The 19,049-nt window shown below is 37.0% G+C and overlaps 1 long non-coding RNA gene across 4 annotated transcripts in view; it reads left to right on the forward strand.

The window, feature by feature from the left end:
* The first annotated feature begins 664 nt into the window (after positions 1-664).
* LOC128774254 (uncharacterized) overlaps positions 665-19,049 on the forward strand; it is a 179,508-nt gene continuing 161,123 nt past the window's right edge. For 3 of the 4 annotated variants that reach the window (XR_008418788.1, XR_008418789.1, XR_008418787.1), the window contains exons 1-3: positions 692-723; positions 11,595-11,635; positions 12,356-12,419. This is a non-coding gene — a long non-coding RNA (uncharacterized LOC128774254). Of the gene's footprint in view, positions 724-11,594; positions 11,636-12,355; positions 12,420-19,049 lie in introns of all 4 variants that reach the window. The other variant, XR_008418790.1, reaches the window with a different exon arrangement.

The raw sequence follows: 19,049 nt of genomic DNA on the forward strand, positions 1-19,049 counted from the left end.
AGTGGGATCTGCACAAGCAGAAATAAGACAAAATAGATGAGAAACAGCGGCAAGTGCATTACTGGTTGTGTCCTTCTCCGAATAGAAATCTATAAAACAATAAATAAGCTGCCACGTTCAGCATAGCTTAGCCTTGTCTTTCATAATTCCCCACAGTGTGCTTAGAGGAAAAGAGTTTAATTCCTATTGAACTTTTATCCAAATTTAGTAAAAAGCAATATAAATCTTTCTCGGGCCCTCTGTGATTCCCCTACCTGCCACATCATCACTCTTTTGCTTGCCAGTATAAAGAGTTTGGCTTTGTTTTCAAGAAGGTTGGAAGCTGTCACTTATGCTGCAATTATGAAAAATGTGCTCTGAATTTATTTCAACCAGGCGGGAATAGGATCCTGACATAGGCAAGAACTTTTCAACTCGGAATCAGGTCAACTGCCAAATAATTGCATGTAGCTCCTTCAGAATAGCAACTTTTGTTCACTCACCTTTTTATTTCTAACCTTCCCACAGTGCCTAATATGCACTGGAACAAATATAGTAGTCCCCCCTCCCTTATGGATGGTTTTGCTTTCCATGGTCAACCAGGGTCTGGAAGCACATGATAATGCTTCTGACGAACTGTCAGAAGGTCCATAGCACCCTAATGCTATGTCACAATGCCTATGTCATTTACCTCACTTCCTCACATCACATAGGCATCTTCTCATCCCCACCATCACAAGAATGGTGAGTATAGTGTAGGAAGATATTTTTAAAAAGAGAGAGACCACATTCACATAACTTTGATCATAGTATATTGTTACAGTTGTTCTATTTTATTAGTTATTGGTGTTAATCTCTGACTGTGCCTAATGTATAAATTAAACTTTATCATAGGTGTATATATATATATATATATATATATATATGTGTGTGTGTGTGTACACAAATATATATATATACAGGAAACAATAGAGTATATGTAGGGTTCAGTAATACCCAGGGTCATCCTTTTGGGGGGTCTTGGAACATACCTCCCACAGATAAGGGGTGACTGTTGTACTAATATGTATCAAGTACTTTCATAACTAAAATGAATAAGTAAATAAATGTTCAAAGAATATATTATCCTTAATGATTTTGATAAAAAAATATATGAATTCACACCACACACACACACACACACACACACACACACATACACTTAAGATACTTTAATGCGACTACAAGATTCTTCCTTTAAGGAAGAACTTTTGCCCTAAGTATAGTCTATTGCATTATTGGAAGCAGTCAGTGAACTATATTCTGAGTTTTTACTGTATAATAATGACACCATGTTTGTTACTTTTATAAGCTCCAATAGATATTCATTTGTAAGTTTAAAAAATATATTCAGAACACAAGGGCAGAAAACTGCCCACATAAATCTAAACATTTTGGGATGTGACAGATAAGAGAAGTAATGCTGAAAATAGTTACAGATATTTCACTTTAGCTGAAAGGCAAAAGAAGAAACACCTCATAGCATTTAAAGGCACAGCCACTCTATGATAAATATATAAATTCAAAATTACCAATATCAAAGAAAAGAATAAACAGATACATCACTTACGCAATGCACCCGCATCATTAGTCATCACTAATGAAGATTTGCTTTTGAATCAATAGAGAAAATAGGAGTTCATGCACAAATGTGTGTATCTTTGTTATACATGTCTTCTGTTTTTAAAAATTTGTAATCTACCTTTTCTGCCAATATAATCAGTAAGCAAAAAATGCTAACATCTACAAAGAGAAGCTAAATAACATGCAAAAAGTTACCCTCAACAAAATACTATTCATAGATATCAAGAACTCTTGGATTGTCTTGGTCCATTCAGGCTATGAAAGGATATCACAGACTGGGTGGCTTTAAAAAACAAATGTTTTTCTCACAGTTCTGGAGGCTGGAAATCCAAGAGCAGGGCGCCAGCACGATTGGGTTGTGGTGACAGCCTTCTTTCACATTACAGGTGGCCATTTTCTCCTTGTATCCTCTAATGGCAGAGAGCAGAGAGAAGCAGGCTCTCTCTTGGGATTCTTACAGGGGCACTAATCCCATTCCCGAAGGTTCCGCCCTCATGACTTCAGCTAATCCTAATTAATTTACAAAGACCTGACCTCCCCACACTATCACACTGAGGGGAACGGTTTCAACATATGAATTTTGAGGGAGGAACCACAACATTCAGTCCATAACATGGATAATATTGGGTTTGGGTTCAGTCATATTCTTCTGCATGCATTTCATTAGATTTCCCTTTCTCTGACTTTGCCTGTACTCTTTCCCTTGCTGATTCATGTTAAATCTTCTTAAAAGGTTTTTGGGTTTTGTTTTTCAATCCATAATTAAATGTACATTCTCTTGGGAGCACCTGGGTGGCTCACTCAGTTAAGTGTCCAACTTTGGCCTGGGTCATGATTTCACGTTTTATAAGTCTGAGCCCTGCACTGGGCTCTCTGCTCTCAGCACAGAGCCTGCTTTGGATCCTCCGTTCCCCTCTCTCTCTGCCCCTCCCCGGCTCATTCTCCCTCTCTCTCAAAATAAATAAATTTAATAAATAAATAAATGTACATTCTTTTGGTAAATTTCCTGACATCATTACTTTGAATTACATTTCTTTCCTATGAACTCCCACTGAATCTACTCATCACACTGACTTTCAACTGGTAGTTTAGTATAGTTAATTTAATTAGTAACATAACTAATAATGTAACCAATACATACATTTTCCCCTTATATTTCACATGTACCTTAAAAAGCAGATGATAAGTGAAATACACAAATATATGCAATGCTCTGTAAACAAACAAGGTATAAGCCATGCCATGTTTTCTAATTCCCAAGCTGGTGCAATCCTAATGAACTTCCAGAGCAGAAATTTATCTCTCATCTTTCAAACTTAAGATTTTGCCTAAAATACATCATTTGTGGACCATTACCAATATCAGAACTGACTCATTAAATTCCCAGCTAAGGGGTGTTTGTGCTTACGTATCTAAAAAAATAATTTGGCTCATTGTGTAGTAATTATTTACCTGCAGGGGCCTAAAATCGCCAATGTTTATACACCTGGGCAATGATGTCACTTCCGGAATACTTTACAGTGCTAACATTTTGCAGTGTAAGCCGAATTCTTAACCACTTTACTGCTTCCTAGCTCGATGGTAACTTTTGAGCCATACTGAATCTAACAATCTTTCCCAGAAAAAGTGGAGAATGTTGGTGTGTTGAAATTCTAGTATTAACTAGAATTTTCTCTTAGTATTTAATAAGATTGATGCCTCTATAATCTAATTCACAGCTGATGGCAGCCTTAAGATTCTTTTCCCCCAGAAGGGGCAGGTCCCAGCTTGCTATGGAGATGACCCCTTGCAAAATAAATGGCACCAGGCAACTAATTTCAACCAAACTATTGCCTCCTAGCGTAAGATGTTTACATTCTTTTTTTGTTGTTTGTTTTGTTTTGTTTTACCCCAATTTTAAGATTTTTCTCATCTTTAATCATTTTTGAGGGAAGTTCAAAAGATACTCAAGCTATGCTTCTTTTTTCTCAGATCTATTTCCAAACCAAAGGTTTTCTCTATCTCTTCACGGATGGCAAAGGGAACCAGAGGGTAGATTAATGCCTTTCTGCAGTTGACCTCTGAGAATCAAGCTTCTATCCTGTGACTATAAGAATTCATTCTTGTGTAGATGCTCACATAAATGATAATTTTATTATGAGCCTCAATACTGCAAAATTCATATTTATTAGACATTCTTAATTCCGTATCTTATACAGCATCCAGAACGTACTGTCACCTTGAATGAAAACCATAAGGCACCCAAATACAGAAAGAGAACTCTGTATGAATTGCTCTTCTCTGTGAAACCCTTCAGGACGTTCTCTTTTTATTAGAGAGATGGTTTTAACTAGCTTAGTTCCCTCACCTCAGTGAGAAGTTTGTGATCTCTTATATTTTTTTTAACATCTCCTTCATAATTAAATAACTATGTGGTAAGATTTATTCAAACTAAGCTAAAATTACTCTCATTTGGCAAGAGACCAAGTCTTAATAAAATAACACGTTTAAATCCTTTTAGTATCAGGATGCACTAAATACTCATAGAAAAAAATTGGCATTTTTCCCACAGATGAACTCTGAATCTATTATTTATTATTGCTTTAAATAAATGCCATGTGTACACTTAGGCAAATAATATTCCACATCAATTCCAAGATACAGTGTAGCCCAACAGGGGATCTTTGAGCTTCATTATCATGGACTGCCTTATTTCCAGATCATAACCTTAACTACGTCTCATGTCTTAGGGAGTGCAAATCTACTAGTAACCATTCATCTTAGGAAATGCATGTTGCTTCATGTGGCTTTAATTAACATGAAACAAACTTTAAGGCATATGTAGTGAGCTCTGCTTTTCCTCACTAGGTAAATGGTTATATCTCTTTCTTTTAATAGCCAATGTATAAATAATCTGGAATAATCTTTTTCCCACAAGATATGTAGCAGGAAAAAAAAACAGTTAACATAATATTGAGTTGTTGGTAACAAGTTAATTTGTGTTAGGAAATTTGTATCGGAAATCATAGGCTGTGCTTAAATTAAGAGAGAAAGGAAGTCTGTGAAACCCAAAGTCTATTTAGTTGCAAATGGCTTTTCCTAATGTGTTATCAAGAGTCATAACTATGTTGGTACTTAGTAAGTTTACAAAGTCATCCTTTCCTGGGGCAGATATTCCAGTGTGTGTATGTATATGTATCCACATATATGTATGCATGTATGTATGCATAATGTTTTTGGAGATTATGACTACAATTATTCTTTTTCTAAAGTTTTTAAGTGTTTTTTTAATTTTATTTTTTGAGAGAGAGAAAGACAGAGTACAAGCAGGGGAGGGGCAGAGAGAGAGGTAGGTATTCAATCCAAAGCAGGCTCCAGGCTCTGAGCTGTCAACACAGGGCCCTACAAAGGGCTGGAACTCAACAGAGTACAAGATCATGACCTGAGCTAAAGTCGGATGGTCAACTGACTGAGCCACCCAGGTGCCCCTGACTACAGTTATTCTTTTTTTTTTTTAATTATTTTTTAACGTTTATTTATTTTTGAGACAGAGGAGACAGAGCATGAACGGGGAGGGTCATAGAGAGAAGGAGACACAGAATCTGAAACAGGCTCCAGGCTCTGTCAGCACAGAGCCTGACGCGGGGCTCGAACTCACAGACCGCGAGATCATGACCTGAGCCAGAGTCTGACACTTAACCGACTGAGCCACCCAGGCGCCCCTGACTACAGTTATTCTTAACAAGTGCTCTGGACAGCTTCCGTAAAATTCTTTTATTTAAATTTTTTCATGTTTATTTATTTTGAAAGAGAGAGAGACAGAGTGTGAGCAGGGGAGGGGCAGAGAGAGAGGGAGACACAGAATCCAAAGCAGGTTCCAGGCTCTGAGCTGTCAGCACAGAGCCTGACACAGGGCTCCAACCCACAAACCATGAGATCATGACCTAAGCCGAAGTCAGACGCTTAACCGACTGAGCCACCCAGGCACCCCAACTTCTGTAAAATTCTAAAGTCAACAAAACAAAACTTAATTCTGTGCAACCATATGTGCACGCACGCACATACACACAGACACTCCTACTTTTTTTGGATAGTATTTATATATGTATTAAAAATGAAGTTTCTGTTGCTCTATGTAGGGAAACCTAGTTAAGCACCACTTCTTGCAAAAATATATCTGAGTACGATGCGTATATAGCACATTTATTAATACACCAGCTTTGGAGTTGGACTCAAAGGTTCTAATCCAGATTGCAACATGCTAGCTTTGTGACTGTTAAAAATGGCTTTTCTTCTCTAATTCTTTGTGTTCTAATGTTATGAGGCCGTGTTAATAAGTACTACATCATAGAGGGTTGTCATGATGATTAAAGGAAATGATGTTTGCAAAGTACCTATTGCAATTCAAATTCATTAGTATCTGAAATAGAATACTCAACAAGTGTTTAATATAATAATAATAACTAAAATAACTAAACTATTAATAATGACTAAAGGTATTCAAGATGTACTCTTTCATCCCATTAAAAATATTTCACTATTAGCTTGCAATTTCACCTTTACATATGTATTTTTATTATATTAATTTTTTCATTTGTTCTTAGAATATTCACTGAACTTCTGTATTCTTCCTTTATTGTGCCAGTACATAGGATAGTATGGTGGTCAAAGCAGACATAGTCTTTTCCTTATGGAGCTTGCAAAGTAGTAGGGAGAAAGAGATAATAATTGTGTAAATACATGACTATATACTATGATAATGGCTAAAAATTCAAAGTGAAATTGCTAAACACCAGTAATTACAAGGAAGATCTATTCTAATCTGAGACACAGTCCCAAAGACAAGACATCATATGCGATATCAGGGACAATATTGTATTAAAATACCTAAAGTATTTGTTTACCTGAAATATTTGGTCATCTGCAATTCACATTTAGAGAGGCTTCTCCAGGAATTTGCTCCTAGGTTGAAAACTGAAGAATAAGCAAGCATTATCAAAGTAGTGCAGATGTTGGAAGTTTTCTGGGGTAGAAGACAGCACTTGCAATTATCCTGGAGTGGAGGGAACATCTTAAAAATTGATGGTGCTGGAGGTGCATGGTCAGTTCAGTTGGTTAAGCGACCATCTCTTGATTTCAACCCCGGTCATGATCTCATGGCTTCTGAGACCCAGCCCCACAGAGTGTGGAACCTGAGTGGGATTCTCTCTCTCCCTCCTTCTCTGTCTCTCTGCCCCTCCCCCACTCATGCTCATTCTCATGTTCTCTCAAAATAAATAATTAAACATTAAAAAAAAAGAATTGATAGTTCAATAGAGCTGGGGCTCAGAAAACAAGAGAGGTGGTATTCCACAGAGTTAAATAGATAGGCAGGTCTAGATAAGCAAGGATCTTGATCCATACTTGATTGGAAGTCAATAAAAGTTTTAGGCATTAGAGTAGCATCAGATTTACATTTTAGTCACAGGAACTTTTCCAACATCACCTCTGTCACTTCTTATACACAGCTCTTCTTCGCAGAGTTGTCCCAGTGTGCCCTTATTGATGAGGTCAAGCCCTCACAAAAAGTCAAGGAAAAGACACTAAATATGTGAGCATAAATAGCCAAGTAGATAGGGCAAGCATGTTGAGGCACTGTGATGGAAAGTGGAAAAGTGCTGAGATCCAGGGCTGAAATTACCTCCTGAGGTATTACGAACAACTCTGAGATTGCTGTGGGTAAGTATTTATGGTTACATTTAATTAATATTTTCACCAGGATAACTATCAAAGGATGTGTATGTTTGAAAGACTTAAAGACTTTTGATACACATCATCAAATTCTTTTTTTAAGTTTATTTATTTATTTAGAAAGAGAAAGAGAGTAGGGGAGGGGCAGAGACAAACAGGGAGGGAGAGAGAGAGAGAAGGAGAGAGAGAGAGGATCCAGGCAGGCTCTGTGCTGTCAGCACCGAGGATAGCACACCGCCTGCATGGGGCTTTATCTCATGAACTCCAAGGTCATGACCGCAGCCTAAATCAAGATCTGGCTGCTTAACCGGCTGAGCCACCCAGGTGCCCCACATATCATCAAATTCTAAGGTAGTTATTTTTTATGTTACAATGATGTGAAAATTATGTAACGATGTTTTGCCCTAACTTAGTTTATGGAGGGCATTTTGTTTTAATATAGTGTCCAATAACAACTAACATGAAGTATAGAGAAAGGAGAGATTTTCAAATCACACTGCTCTGGGTTTGAATTTTGGCTCTGCCAGTTGATATTCCTGTGATCACAGGAATTAATTATGTAGGGATGTTAGTTCATTTCCTCTGGAAGTAGTTTTTATGTCCTTAATATTAACTTTGGTGAAAAAAATTTAATTGCATTTACTTTTACACATATGTTAAATGTTAAATAAAGACATCTATTTGGAACCAACAAAGATATGTAAGGAAGCCATTTCTCATTAACCAACTTATGGAAAAAAGAGGAAATCTGTAGTTAGAAACATACAAAGCAGAGATAATGCACTGGCATGAAATGAGACTTTACACAAAAAACATTATACAAACAAAAGCTATTAATAAGTTGCAGGGGTTATGAAACAGTATGCTGCTTAAGTTAAAAAAAAATTGAAAAAAAGAAAAACCAAAATCCTCAATGTCCTATTTGTGGAGAGAAGCAGCTAATATTTTGAAAGGTTATTGTGTAAGCAAAACTTGGTGGGAGGGTGTTGGTTTCAGTTCAGTATATTGTATGCATCCTCCACATAGGGCAAAATAAAATAATTATTGTTTTCAGTTTTTTTAATTGGCTATATAGGAGAACCCACAGTAAATACGACAAGCTAAAAAGTGAGCAAAAGGTAAGAGAATTTTTAAAATATTCAGGGGTGAGTTTCTATGGATTCAGTAGATGTCAACATAGTTTGGACTACTGCTAATGAATTACTGCTTATGGGGTCAGCCATGTACATACAACAAGCCAGTGCGGTCTATATTATTATTCCCATTTTGCAGACGAGAACATGGAGGCTCAACTAATGTGAGTAACTCACTGACTGCAACACAACTATGGAGTGAAAGCATTGGGATTGAAGCTTAGATCTGTCTGATACTGGCACCTGCTCTCATTCTGCTCTGTCCATGCCATCTCAGAAACCTCATCCTACTAGAGTATAAACCGCTGTTCTTGAACCAACCCGTTCTCTTTTCATATTAACAGGTAACTAGTGAGAGAAGAGTAGAGAAGGGAGGGAAAGCAGAATTTTCCAGAAAGTCCAGCCTCCTAGAAATTCAAAAGGGTTCAAGGTGTCAAAACCCAGCTTCTCCCTGCAGCAGTGATAGGAAGGGTTTGCTGTTGGTTAACAAGAAGGTTGAGAGCCCATCTCAATACCTTGGAGGTATAAACACTGAGGGAAATGTTTCAGCAACCTGCAGGGGATGTGTTATATTTGTCTTCTTGCCTGAGGAACTTGCCAATTATGTGAAAATGCCAACTGGTCTCCTTACCTGATTTTGAGTAATACCTCTCAAGAAAATAAAAATGTCCAGAGACAGTAAGCAAAAATCATACAAGATGAAAATATTGAAAAGACTTTCTTTTCCTGAGGAGGCAGAGGCAAATTAAAATATTTCAAGAGTAGGCAATTAAAAAAAAATGACAGAGAATGAAAAGAAAAGGAGAAATAATCTATTCATATAGAAGCAGTGCAGAAATTTCAACATTAAGAATGTTTTCTCAGTTAATTTTTTAATTTAGAAACTCAAGATTAAAGCAATATATTGTATGATGCTATAAACCATAAACTTACACACAAATGCATACAAACTTTGTATTATGACTATAGAAGCACAATAAATGCATGGACATACACATCTAAAAGGACAGTCAGGGGCACCAGGGTGGCTAAGTCACGTGAGCATCCAAATTCAGCTCAGGTCAGGATCTCACAGTTCATAGGTTCGAGCCCCTATCGGGCTCTGCTAACAGCTTGGAGCCTGGAGCCTGCTTCGGATTGTTTGTTTCCCTCTCTGTCTGCCTCTCTCGTGCTCTCTCTCTCTCTCTCTCTCTCAAAAATAAAATAAACACTAAAAAAATAACTAACTAAATAAATAAAAGGAGAGTCATTGCTGGTTGTTTGGGTGTGGCAGAACCATGTCATTTTTTTCTCCTATTTGCAAAATTGTGCCTTCTGTATTATCTGCAATGAAAATGGAATACTTGCTCATACACAAATATATACCTCTTCCCATAGAAGCCATAGAAGGCTCCGCAACTTTCCACAACACACAGAAAATTCACAAGAATTATAAGATTTAAGGGAATGTGTTTTGTGTGTGAAGATATTCTAGTGATGTGTAGGAATACTCTTTGGAGAGAGAGAGAGAGATGCAATATTGGTTATATATACACCTGGCATAACCAGGGAGTATACTTTTATTCTGGAATGTTCTGTTCCATGTTTTGTTCTGGTATTTTTTTTGCCAAGGATTATAATCTTTTTTCTCTATTATGTACTTCACTCAGTGCAGGTGGGTCACAGACGTTTTTCTTTTGCTTTCCCCACCTTGGACTATCCAGCATTTGAACCCCAACACCTTCATGTTTGAAGGATCCTTCTATTATAAGCCCTTGTGGGTGGAAGGGACTGCATGTATCCTGGCCTCCTGACACTAAGATGTGCCTATTTATGTAGGCACATGACTCAGGTTTGGCCAATCAGATGGGTCCATTCTACTGAGGGTTTTGTTGGGTAGAAGCAGCAACATCTTGAGCTTCTAGGGGTACCGATGGCAGAACAAATTCAAGTGTCCAGTGGCATTGCTTGGTACAAGTTTTGGGATGGATCCACCCTCCGGCAGGGGGTGCTAGCCCTTCTTTCACTCTTGCTTTTGATACCTGGCCTCCACTGCTGTGTCCATTTGCAAAGCTTGGTTCTAAAGCTGTCCCCTCAATTGGTAATGCACCCACTATCATTTTAATGAATCATTTTATTCCTAAATCAGTCAAAGTTGGTTTCTGTTGTTTGTATTTAAAAAGTCCTGACGGATACCAAGTGTGAAGAAATAATTCTTGGACACAACAAGTAAAAGAACTTACGGGAATGTATCCTTAATTGTTTTGAAATTGGGGATACAAGTGTAAAAATCTTGGAGCATGGGTGGTGGTTTAACTTTTCCCAGTTAAAAACATCGTGCCAGACATTCATTTGGCAAAGAAAGGAGGAAATTGAATGGTGATACCTGGAACACACAGTAGGTATTTAAAACTAAATTTGGTTTACTTGATCGTGGTTTATGATATTTTAACAGCAGTTTTCAGCAAAAGGTTGGTACGTGCCTTATCAGATCTGGTAGGAATATTTGTTTACCTTTGTTCAAAAATTGTGAGGGATTTAGAGTTGTTACTGTAGAAGAAAATTCCCTAATCAAATGACTTTTTTTATTATTAAGGACAGTAGATGTTCATTCATAAAATATGCATTTAGTGCTTTCTCTATGTCAGGTACTAAGTTGCCGGAAAGAGAAAAACATGATCAATCTCTTCTCTCTAGAAATGTCTATTTTGTACTGTCTTAGTTACTTTCTATGCATATCATAATATTTTGTTCATTTGTTTGTATCCCATTGATTTGTGAATTCCTTGGGGATATGGGACTTATTTTCTATTTATTTATGTTCCTAGAGCATAACACAATCTCTCATACATAACTGGCTTTCAAAAAAATGTATACCAAATGAATAAGTGAATGAATGAATAAATGAATAAAAAATGACATAAGTAAGTAGCCTGAACAATCACCCTTAGTGAGTTCTATTTGCATCCCAGTCAACCTGCTTATCAGAGACATGAGGGAACACAGAGGCAAGCTTATCAAACACACAGATGCTTTCTGTGCAGTATAAGAAACACCTACGACATATAATGACAATCGGAGATCTCAATATTTATTATCTGGTGTAACTGAGAAAAGATTTGGAAGAGTTTATTATAATATATTTCAATTTGTTCCTTTAAAAATTATCAGCTGTCTAGGAAGAAGCTGGAACAGACTTGGCTTAAAAGCAGGTAATATAGGGGCGCCTGGGTGGCTCAGTCAGTTAGCGACCAACTTTGGCTCAGGTCATGATCTCGTGGTTTGTGAGTTCAAGCCCTGCGTTAGGATCTGTGCTGGCAGCTCAGGCTGTGGAGCCTGCTTTGGATTCTCTGTTTCCTTCTCTCTCTCTGCCCTTTCCCCACTTGTGCTCTTTCTCTCTCTCTAAAAAATAAATAAACATGAAAAAGTTAAAAAAAAAAAAAAAGCAGTTAATACAGGGGCACCTGGCTGGCTCAGTCAGTAGAGCATGGGAGTCTTGACCTCAGGGTTGTGAGTTTGAGGCCCATGTTGGGCATAGAGATTATTACTTAACAAAAGAGCAGGTAATAGAATGTGATGAATTAACAGAAAATGAAGGTAACACTGACAGCACCCTCTGTGAGGCAGCAGTGTAACAGGTCTTCTCTGTCAATTCTGTCTGTAAGGAAGGGAGACAGCCATCCCCTCTGCACTGCACTGGTCAGGCTCTGCATGGAAAACTGTGTTCTCCGTGGCTCTGAATTTGAAGGTTTCTGAAAAAGACCACATTCAGAAAAGTGTGATCTTTATGCTGAAGTGTTTGAAAACTACAATATACACTTTAACCACCTGAGGAAATGCAGTCTAGAAACACTTAGCATAAGCATAATGTAATTAACTCAAGATCTAGAAATTAATTACTGGAATTCTAAAGTGCCCAATCATCTTTTGAGACTAGGCATGGGACAGCAAATCAGCAGTTCAAGGAGCTGAGGAGAGAAGAACAAAGAGCAGAGGGTAAGATGGGCAAGTGAATGGACAACCTGAAACATGGGTTATTGTCAGAGACTTGTTTTTACCTGTTTCCTGTGCTTCAAAGACCTGGCCTAAGGAAAGGGCAAACGCATATACAAAAGTAGGACAAATAGGCTAACGTGCTCAAAAGCTATTTTAAGAAGCATTTGTATTTCTGCCGGTAAACTTTTTATAAAATTAAATGATCAGAATACAAAGATGACATTGAACATGGGGTGGGGAGGTCAGGTCCAAGTGCCTTGACTGGAACTCTTTGAGTAGTGACTGATGATATCAGAGAGGGAGGCCATAGACAAAAATACTAGTTTGAGGGAAAATTTACATAAGATGAATTCTTAAAAACACTTTCAATTAAAAAACTCTTTGCCTTGAGGCACCTGGCTGGCTCAGTCGAGGAGCACGAGACTCTTGATCTCGGGGTTAAGTTCGAGCCCCACATTGGATGCAGAGATTTCTTAAAATGTTAAACACACAAAAAAAAACCCCTCTGACTTTATTCAATTTATGAGAGTGATGGATTTTTTTTCCAATTAACATAAATCTTTTGAGATGTTGTATATAGAAATGTTTAAGATATTTTATAAATTAAGTTTTTTTATGCATGGAGGAAAACTAAAGAGTAATAGTTTTAATGTTTATTTCTTTATTTTGAGAGAGAACACAAGTGAAAGAGGGGCAGAGAGAGAGAGAGAATCTCAAACAGGCTCCATGCTGTCAGTGCAAAACCTGGTGTGGGGCTCAAACCCAAGAACTGTGAGATCATGACCTGAGCTGAAATTGAGTGGGACATTTAACTGATTGAGCCACCCAGGTGCCCCTAAAGAGTATTTTTTTAAACCTTTAAAATCTATTTGTCCTTTATAGAAGTAGGACAGACTCTGAGACTACCTGAACTAAATTCTGAATTTCAGTATTTTCTGGCTGAGTGATCTTTAACAAGTTAGTTACCCTGTCATTGCCTAGGTTTCCTTACCTGTCAAATCAAGATAATAGTGCACTGAATTGAATGAGATAGTAATAATTTAGAAAAATATCTGTTATGTGGTAAGCACAAAAAGGTTTGCTGAAATTATCATTTTATATATAATGATATTAACATATCTGAGAAGCATATTTGACATAGCCTATGCATGTTATGATGCATATCCATGTTTTATCTCCATATATAACTCACTATGATGTTCAGCAGGGATTATTTATTTTCATGGTTTTTTTTTCTAATTATTGGGAATGTATTTTTAGGTTTTAAGACCTAGTCACCAGTCTGACATTTTATATTCCAGATTGGTTCCATTGATTACTGGTCAGATTTAAGGATGTTGCTTGTGGATGGAATAGGGTTAATTGGACTGGTTCCAAAAATAGCAAATCTACTGATTTATAAGTGATATGAGACTCCTTAGGAATTTATTGTGTTCCTGCAGGACTCTGGCGTTATACTAGAAGCTAGGAACAAGTAAGATATAAAACACTGGAATCCCACCTCTAGTGAAGGAAACAGGTTATTAAAATTCTAATAATTACATTGATTCACAGCAGTGAGTGCATGATAAGGGATAATCTATACTGATCTGAGGAAAAGAGGGAAAATACAAGGAAGGCTGTCAAAAAGAGGAGATTTTTTTTTAATTTAAATTTTAGTTAACATACAGTGCAATATTGGTTTCAGGAGTAGAATTTAGTGACTTATCACATACATCACCCAGTGCTTATCACAAGCGCCCTCCCCAGTGCCCATCACCCATCTAGCCCATCTCCCACTCACCTTGCTCCATCAGCCATCAGTTTATTCTCTATTGTTAAGTGTCTCTTGTGGTTTGTTTCCCTCTCTTCTCTCCCCCCCCCACATGTGTTCATCTGTTTTGCTTCTTAAATTCCACGCATGAGTGAAATCATACGGTATTTGTCTCTCTGAGTGACTTCTTTTGCTTGTATAATACATTCTAGCTACATGCACACCATTGCAAATGGCAAGATGTCATTCTTTTTGATGGCTGAGTAATATTCCATTATATGTATATGTCACAATTTCTTTATCCATTCATTAGTCAAACTACCCTATAATCCAGAAAGAGGGGAGAAGATTTCTGAGCTGAAATTAAAGGTTGAAAAATAATTTAAGCTAACTGTATATCAATCCCATCTTCCCAATTGCATGCTTCCTTTTTTAATTTTTTTATTTTTCTTCAATTTTTAAAAAAAATTTTTAATGTTTATTTATTTTTGAGACAGAGAGAGAGAGAGCATGAACAGGGGAGGGTCAGAGAAAGAGGGAGACACAGAATCTGAAACAGGCTCCAGGCTCTGAGCTGTCAGCACAGATCCTGATGCGGGGCTTGAACTCACGGACCGCGAGATCATGACCTGAGCCGAAGTCGGACGCTTAACTGACTGAGCCACCCAGGCACCCCTCTTTTTTTAATGTTCTCTCTTAAAATTGTTTTATTCTTCCAAATTGTAATACTAATATAAATAATGCTTGTTCACAAAGGAGATAATGCAATACCAAGGTGTACAAAGTCAAAACAACATTTCTTTCCCTTCACTAAATCCCGTTCTACTTCCTTCCCAAACTACATTCATTATTAAAACCCTTGCCAGACTCCTCCCACAACTTTTCAGTGCTTTTGAAGTGCATGTTAACTAGAAGCCTGGAATACATGTAGCTTCTGAAACACTGTGTGTGTGGGGTGTGTGTGTGTGTGTGTGTGTGTGTGTGTGTGTCTGTGTGTGTGTGTGTGTGTGTTTTAAGAAGTTTGGTTTCCATTTATTTGTTTTTATTTAAAAAATCATGTATATACATCACTTAGCTGCTTATTTTATATCACATGTAAAATTGCAGTTTAATATTACATGTGAAATATACATTTCGTATAGACAAAGGATTATGTAGCATGTATACATAAGGTATTAAAATGAATAATGTTGTAACAACTGTTAGAAGTTTTAGAGACCATAGGCACCCTTCTTTAATTACATTCCTTATCTCTTATCCCCACTCAAAGCCACAGTGCTCCCAAAAGAGAACCACTGTCTTGAATTTTGAATTACTTATTTTCATTAACTCAAGAATATACCATATACACATCATGTCAATAGATATTGGTTAACTCCTCTTTTTTTTAATTTTTGTAAATGTGTATGCACTAGCATATGCATTATTTACATAAAGAGCGTTTTACACATTCTTTTTATCTGATTGTAGTATTTTTTTCTTTATCTACTCTACACTTCCTTCTTTTCCTCTCCTCTACCCACTTCTGCCTCCCCTTACCTGACCCCACAGACAGCCTATTTTAAAAATCTGGTGTTGTGGAGAAACGGGAACCCTCTTGCACTGTTGGTGGGAATGCAAACTGGTGCAGCTGCTCTGGAAAACAGTGTGGAGGTTCCTCAAAAAATTAAAAATAGACCTACCCTATGACCCAGCAGTAGCACTGCTAGGAATTTACCCAAAGGATACAGGAGTACTGATGCATAGGGGCACTTGTACCCCAATGTTTATAGCAGCACTCTCAACAATAGCTAAACTATGGAAAGAGCCTAAATGTCCATCCACTGATGAATGGATAAAGAAATTGTGGTTTATATACACAATGGAATACTACATGGCAATGAGAAAGAATGAAATATGGCCTTTTGTAGCAACATGGATGGAACTGGAGAGTGTTATGCTAAGTGAAATAAGTCATACAGAGAAGGACAGATTCCATATGTTTTCACTCCTATGTGGATTCTGAGAAACTTATCAGAAGACCATGGGGGAGGGGAAAAAATGGTTAGAGAAGGAAGGAGCCAAAACATAAGAGACTCCTAAAAACTAAGAACAAACTGAGGGTTTATGGGGGGTGGAAGGAAGGGGTGGGTGGGTGATGGGTATTGAGGAGGGCACCTGTTGGGATGAGCACTAGGTGTTGTATGGAAACCAATTTGACAATAAATTTCATAATAAAAAAAAAGTAACAGTAGAGTTTTCACCACTAAATCACACACACACACACACACACACACACACACACACACAAATCTGGTGTTCAGTCTTGCTTTTTTCTATACTCTGCTCCCAATTCATTTCACCATATACAAATACTGTCAACAGTTGTACATTTTGGGGTACCTGGGTAGCTCAGTTAACCGTCCAACTTCAGCTCAGGTCATGATCTCATGGTTCGTGGGTTCAAGCCCCACACTGGGCTCTGTGCTGACAGCTAAGAGCCTCAAGAAGAAATAGACATTAAAAATTTTTTAAATAGTTGTACATTTTACAAATATTCCTACTCATATATAATGGCGAGAATATAATATACATAATGGCCTGTGTAAATGTGTATATTTATTTTAAAATTTATTCTAAGTGGAATATTATAATTATTTGTGTTTTATATTGTTTATTCAATAATAACTAAAAGAAATTGATCCATGTCAAATGATAAAACTTTATTTTGTTTTCTTTTTCATGTCTACATGATATTCAGTATTGTGGCTGTACATAGTTTATTCAGCCACTTTCATTTTGACAGTCATTTGTTCATGGTCATTATTTCCACTATGGACATTGCTTTAAGAAACACACATATACGTAAAACCTTTGTCTAGGGCCTTTATCACTTTAGGATAGATTTCTAGGAGTGAGACTATTGGAGTTAAAGATATTTTTAATTTTAATAAGTGTTGTTTCATACTTTTGTAAAAATGATTTAACATTTGTATTTCCAAAAGAAATTCATGAAAGAATACTTTTCTTCATATCCTTACCAGCAATAGATCTTATTTCACTTTTAAAAAAATTGTTATTCTGATGGGTAAAAGTGATATCTCATTGGTACTTTAATTTGTAGGCCCCTGATCAATACTGCATTTGACTATCTTATTTGCATACCGACCATCAGGTTTTCTTCTCTGTCAATTGTCTATTTTCATTCTTTGCTCATTTTTCTTTTGGATATTTTAGCTATTTCTTGACAATTTGTAGGCATTTTGTGGCAGTGTAAATAGTATCTCCTCACCTGTTACTTGTTTTGCATTTTTTTCATTAATTTTACTTTTCTACTAATATATTGTTATAAAAACTGAGCAAGAACAGAAAATGAGTACCAAAAGTATATAGGGAACTGTCAAAGGCATGGCTTCATCAGCAACCTTAGCTAGCTGTCTCAAACACAAGGAAATAAAACAATTTCCAAAAGCAGAATCTTTTGTGGTTTTCGTTTTTTTTAAATATAATTTATTGTCAAATTGGTTTCCATACAACACCCTTTGCTCATCCCAACAAGTGCCCTCCTCTCTGCTCATGACCCAGTTTCCCCTCTCCCCTATCCCCCATCAACTCTGTTTGTTCTCAGTATTTAAGAGTTTCTTATGATTTGCCTCCTTCCTCTAACTCCCCCCACCCATGGTCTTCTGTTAAGTTTCTCAAGATCCACATATGAGTGAAAACATATGGTATCTTTCTCTGCCTGACTTATTTCACTTAGCATAATACCCTCCAGTTCCATCCACGTTGCTGCAAATGGCAAGATTTCATTCTTTCTCATTGCCAAGTAGTATTCCATTGTATATATAAACCACATCTTTATCCATTCATCAGTTGATGGACATTTAGGCTCTTTCCATAATTTGTGGTTTTCTAACTTCTTGACAAGGGAGATGGTCCTTTGTGACTGAGAAGACTTAAAGACTAAACTTGCTGGCCGTGAAGATTTGGCCATTTGCCACCATTACAGTTTTAAAGAGCACTGTCTACTCTTCAAACAGGAAATCACCCTCTGTAAGCAGGAAGTGTGCCCTTGAACAACATAATCCATAATCCTCACGGCTGGAATTAGAACACACAGAGTTTCATATACCGCTAAAACCGTGATCATCATATTATTTGACCACTTGGAAATTTTAGAGATTTTAGTTCTTGGCGAGTCAAACTTCAGGACTGATTAACACCTATGAGTAGCATCAAAATGAATTCCTTAAAGTAGGTAAACATAATATCTACTACTTGCAACTATTCTGTTTTTTAGCCAGAGACTGTCTTTGGCCACTTGGGGGAACTTAGTAGCCTCTAGCAAAAGGGAATGTGATTAACATCAGAACACTAAGTGCGCAATATGTAATTACACTCCATTAGAATCTATCAAAACAAGATTATAATTACACTTTGCACATGACATGTTCCTTGTAAGGTTGGCAATTCAGAGCTCTGCTTAAAAATAGAGTGCTCTGCAATCTGCAGACCCCCCAGTCCATTTAATAATGACCCATCAATAGTCAACTTAGTTTTTAACAGAACAAAGGTATTGAAATGGACTTCTAATATTAACAACAGGAAACTAACTAAAATGTGTTATGTAAAGACAGGGGAAAAATCACTAAAGCAAACAGCAACAAGGCAGGAGAGTAAGGCTGATTTAACATGGCAAAACTTATTTAGCAGGTTTTTTAGAAACTGAACCCCAGCTCTGGACCAAGTGTTTGATTTATGCTAACCTTGTGACCCTTGACTTCCCAAAAGGTTTCAGTCTTTCCAATATCACTTCTTTAGCCAAAGCTTTATTAGGAAATCAACAAACCAGGGAGGGAATGTTAAAAATAAAACTGAGTACTTTTTAGAACAATATG

Source organism: Panthera pardus, unplaced genomic scaffold (assembly GCF_024362965.1).
Source record: "Panthera pardus isolate Hobbes unplaced genomic scaffold, ASM2436296v1 HiC_scaffold_3, whole genome shotgun sequence".
NCBI lineage: Eukaryota > Metazoa > Chordata > Mammalia > Carnivora > Felidae > Panthera > Panthera pardus.